Source organism: Amborella trichopoda, chromosome 8 (genome assembly GCF_054954075.1).
Source record: "Amborella trichopoda isolate Santa Cruz 75 chromosome 8, AtrichopodaSantaCruz75HAP2 v2.0, whole genome shotgun sequence".
Taxonomy (NCBI): Eukaryota; Viridiplantae; Streptophyta; class Magnoliopsida; order Amborellales; family Amborellaceae; genus Amborella; species Amborella trichopoda.
The window spans coordinates 27,457,674-27,463,037 of record NC_142343.1 but is presented as its reverse complement, the minus strand read 5'-3'; positions in this window follow the sequence as shown (position 1 = coordinate 27,463,037).

Genomic DNA, 5,364 nt, shown 5'->3' with positions numbered 1-5,364 from the left:
TTTCCCTCTAAAAAATTTATATACTTTATCTCTCTAAAATTTGATATAGTTCCTTACTTTAAATTTTTGATATACTTTCTCTCTCTAAAACTTAAAATTTGAGATATTTTCTCTCTATGAAAATTTTGAGATAGTTTCTCTCTCTGAACAATTTCATATAGTTTTTCTCTCTAAACAATTTCAGGTAGTTTTTCTATCTAAAATATGATATAGTTTCTCTCTCTAAAATTTTAAGGTACTTTCTCTATCTAAAACTTAAAATTTGAGATAATTTCTTTCTAAGAAATTTGAAATAGTTTTTCTCTTTAAAAAAATTTAGGTACTTTCTCACTCTAAAATTTGATATAGTTACTATCTCTTAAATTTTAATATGCTTTATCTCTCTAAAACTTAAAATTTGATATAGTTCTCTCTCTAAAATTTTCAGGTAGTTTCTCTCTCTAGGACTTAAATTTTGAAGTAGTTTCTATTTCTACAATTTTTCAAATAGTTTCGCTCTCTAAAAATTTTAGGTACTTTCTCTAGCTAAAATTTGATATAGTTTCTCTCTTTAAAGTTTGAATATATTTTCTCTCTCTAAAACTTAAAACTTGAGATAGTTTATCTCTCTTTAAATTTTAATATACTTTCTCTCTCTAAAACGTGAAATTTGATATAGTTTCTCCATCCAAAATTTTTTAAATAGTTTCTCTCTAAATATTTCAAGTATTTTCTCTATCTAAAATTTGACATAGTCTCTCCCTCTAAAGTATTAAGATATTTTCTCTCTCTAACACTTAAAATTTGATATAGTTTCTCTCTCTAAATATTTATTGGTGGTTTCTCTATCTAAAATTTGATATAGTTTCTAGTCTCTAAAATTTTAATATGCTCTCTCTCTAAAACTTAAAATTTAAGATAATTTCTCTCTCTAAATGTTTTGAGATACTTTTCTCTAAAAAATTTTAAGTAATGCCTCTCTCTAAAATTTAATGTAGTTTCTCTCTCTAAAATTTAAGATACTTTCTCTTTCTAAAACTTAATATTTGAGATAGCTTCTCTCTCTAAAATATTAATATGGTCTCCCTAAAACTTTAAATTTGATATAGTTTCTCTCTTTAAAAATTTGAGATAGTTTTTCTTTCTAAAAAAATTATATATTTTCTCTCTCTAAAAAATATCATATAGTTTCTTTCTCTAAAATTTGATATAGTTTCCCACTAAAAATTTAATATGTTTTTTCTCTTTAAAATTTGATATAGTTTTTTTCTCTAAAATTTTAATATTTTTTTGTTCTTCAATAGCAAAATGGATCATTTCATGTCAATTCCACCTATTTTGGTAGAATTAAGATTCTCAAATTTCAGACTTAAAATGAGCATTTAGGAATCTCATGGAAATCTCAATTCTAACTAAAATGTCAATTCTATGCGAACCAAATACTATTGTTCCAGCTTTTCTAGTAAACGTAGCCCTTAAAAATCTGAATCCAATGAGCCAAACGGGCATAGACTTGGAGATATTGTTGTGGACCAACTTTCTTTAAAGTTCAGAACCAAGGGTAGATAGCGTAAAGCATTGTCACTAACAAGCCACTAAATAAAATAATAGTGCCTCAGGAGCATATACTGTACACTTACTCCCTCGGGTGGAAAACTATCTAGTTCAGACTTATCTGATCCCAAATTTTGGGAACCACCTAAAACATCACTAGATGATTATATAAAAAAGAAAATTTTTGAATTTTTAAGTTTTTTACCCTTTGGATTTCACCTTTCAAAAATTAGGCAGTTTGTATTAAACCTTGAGGTATTATTTCTCAAGCCCATAAAAAATACAATTTGGAAATTGCTTTTTATTGAGCATAACATATGGGGGAAGATGTTACATCACCAAATTTTTGGGTGTTGAAAATTCTCATAGATTAGGTTTTGCTTGAGGGAGTAAATGAACAATATATGCTCCTTCAGGGGCCTGAAATCTTTCCGTATAAATAATGACTCTCAACCCTTGCTTTTTTGTTTAGAAAAATTTTATGTAAAGTTGCAACCTTAAACTGTAGAATTAAAATGCATATAAAAAATCCATCGGAAATGGACAGAAAACCCCCTTATTTATCATCTCAACATTTCGATGAGAAAATGGATAGAAAAGAAAGGAAGGGAATTTCAAGTCCCAATAATACGGCTTAACGCCTTTATATCAGGTTTTAGTTTTAGTCGATACAATAATGTCAACCAATAGAAATAACGATTGTGTTGTTTTGAAAAAAGGAAAAAGTTTATATAAAGATGCAACCTTATAATGTAGAACTACGGTACACCTCAAAAATCCATCGGTAAATGTAGTTTTAATGTTGAAAGACACCTTTGATTGATCATCTCGACATCGAGATGTAAGATCATGAAAAATAAAAAGATTTTAAGTCTCAGAATTTTAAGTCTTAGAATTAGTACATTTTACAACATATTATCTACACCGTCCATTTTCAAGATTTTCATTTGTTTATAGATCTACTTGATTTTGACTATTTTTTAAAATTAAAATTTTATAATTAGATATAAAAATAGATTTTGAGATAATCTAATAACATTTTACATCAAAATTATATACCATGATAAAATTTGAAGGTACACCTTACCTCTACAGCTACGGATGCATCCGTATGCCAACTGCACGCTTGAAAAAATGCCCTTGTTTAACACAGATAAAATATTATATTTTCAAAATATTTATTCATTATAAATACTATATTTTCAAAATATTTATTCATTATAAATTCTTCCATTGGCTTTTGATAGTTCCTTTATTCACCATCTTTCTAATTTTTTGGATTTTCCCTTTATTTCTTAAATGTCAATTTTTTGGATTTTCCCAAACTCCAAAATAGATTCGAGCAAAGTGATAACAAGGGTGGATGAATATCACTGAAAAATAAGCTTGATGCGCCCGCAAGAGCAAAATTTGCTACTATTGTCCAAATCACAAAATGAGTATTTAGCTTTTTTTTACTGCTTACATACCTAGGTCTAACCATCAAAATTTTAGATTACCTAGGTCTAACCATCAAAATTTTAGATTACCTAGGTCTAACCATCAAAATTTTAGATAATATGTGTGCAACTGTAATTTTTTCACGCAACTCTAGGGTGTAAATATTTTCATACATGTTTAGGGCCATAATGAAGCTTTTATATTTCATAGTCGGGTTGCAAGTAACATCCCAAAATTTATGGTACAAACATTACTCTTCTCTATTGAGATCCCACCCAAGATTGTGTGCATGGTTGATGCGAAATAGGTGAGAGGAATGACAAAAAAAAAAAAGGTGTTAGAAATAACGTAAACAAATGGTCCACCAGCACCTTAATGGAGCTGTATCCATAAACTCGGTAAGACAATACCACAATGAAGATTACAAGTGATAAACCTCTCTCTAGATATCGACAAAAGCGACATTGTGCTTCCCTTTGAAACATGCTCTCCCGCCCCGAATAATATCGCTGATCAACTTCCGCTTTCTCAATGCTACACTGCTACTAGAAAAATAACCTTGATATTAACCGAGAGACTTTTTCTTATAAAAGTAAAAACTATCAACCTGAAACCCTATAAGAAAACCGCCTCTCTAGGAGATCATGTCTCTATCTTGAAAATTCATTTCTATAACCCGAAAAGGTGACCGAGAGCATAATATTACATCTTCCTTTAAACCTTTATAGAGATCACTAGTGTTTCTTTCTATTTACATCCAGATTTGGGCAAGTAAAGAGGACACGAGACCTCTCCATATAAATTTGCGCTTCAACAACATTAATTCCATGGGTGGATGAGAAGGGTTCTATGGACCACAAAAGAGATGACCTCCAGGTCTCCTCTGTTGAATTTATGTGGCCTTTAAAGGCCTTATGAGTGTGTATTGAAATTCTTTTATTATAGTGAAACATAAACTCAGTGAGAGTGTAATCCCTCGAGGACCATACTAAGCGAATGATGTTTGCTTATACCCAACTGTGCTTATCAATCTAGGCCAGTCTGTTAGAAAACTCAAGATACCTGGGCATGAAGAATTAACCGAGGAGGGTTTTGGGTTAGCCCTTGATGAAGTCGGAGCCTATACCTAGATGACAGAGCCGAGGGACTGTGTAACCCTTTTGCGTGATGGTAGGCTTACTGAGACGGGGGCCAAAACCTCATCCATGTTCCATTCACGGTACATATTGATAGATCGTTCAGGAAAGCCAGATATCCACCTTTGGGTGAAGCGTACGCATGGACGAGAGATATCCTTATGCGTCATAGAGCTGTGGTTGCATCAGGTCGTGGTGACCTTGACTCGTCTCAAGGGAAGGACATGTAATCCACAGATTGAGATTGCGACTCCTTAATTCATCAACCAAACTTTGGTGACTTGCTAATGGGCCCCTGCTTGGACTGTGAGTCATGGGAAACACTGGGTCGGTTCGCTAAAGCTAGTGTGATCTGTAATCCACAGTTGAATGTGGAGTACCCCATTATTACAGATTTAATTCCTAAAACCATATGGATCATTTTCCCATCATACTAATTTAATTGTGTTCATTTTATTATTGAAATGATTTTAGTTTTATTATTTGAATTTTTATGAATCTCTCAATATTTTAATTATGATTTTTGGACTTATAAAAAATATAGTTATTGATTTTATAAAGTTGTAAAAATTCAAATATCTATTAATTCGTTTTATTTAATTTTAAAACTTTTTTATAAAATTCCATGGAGGCCCAATGTGCACATGGGCCCACCATGTGGCATGTGGGTGGGGGCCCACATTTGCCACAAAGGGGTGGCACGCCCCACCCTTTGGATTCTCTTTAATTTCTTTGTGTTCATGACTTTAAGTTAAGGTAAGTTTGATTTGTGGATGTGGTCAAATCTTGGAATGGAAATATTGACCATGGCTTTATTTGTTTTATAGCAAGTTTGCTTTAAAGGGATATGATCAATTTGAATAGATAGTAAATATTAACCTTATCTTATTTATATTTGGTAATATTTATTTACGTGATAATATTTGACATATCCTTATGGAATATGTGACATGGATCATGCAATTTTATGGAATCCATGATATTTATTTTATTTAAATATATTGATAGGAAAATGGTTCAAAGAAAGGGGGATAATGGTTCAAGCTCATTCCATAATGTTGATGGCCCATCTATGGAATGGATGCTTCAGATCTCTCACCCCACAAGTCACCTTGATTAACGGTCTAGATTAAATCTCATGAAAGAGACAAACTATGGGAAAACCCTAAGAAACCCTAAACCTAAATATCCACTATAAATAGGGGTGTTCTCTCCCCAATGTCTACACAACCTCTCTCTCTCTCTCTCCCCCATA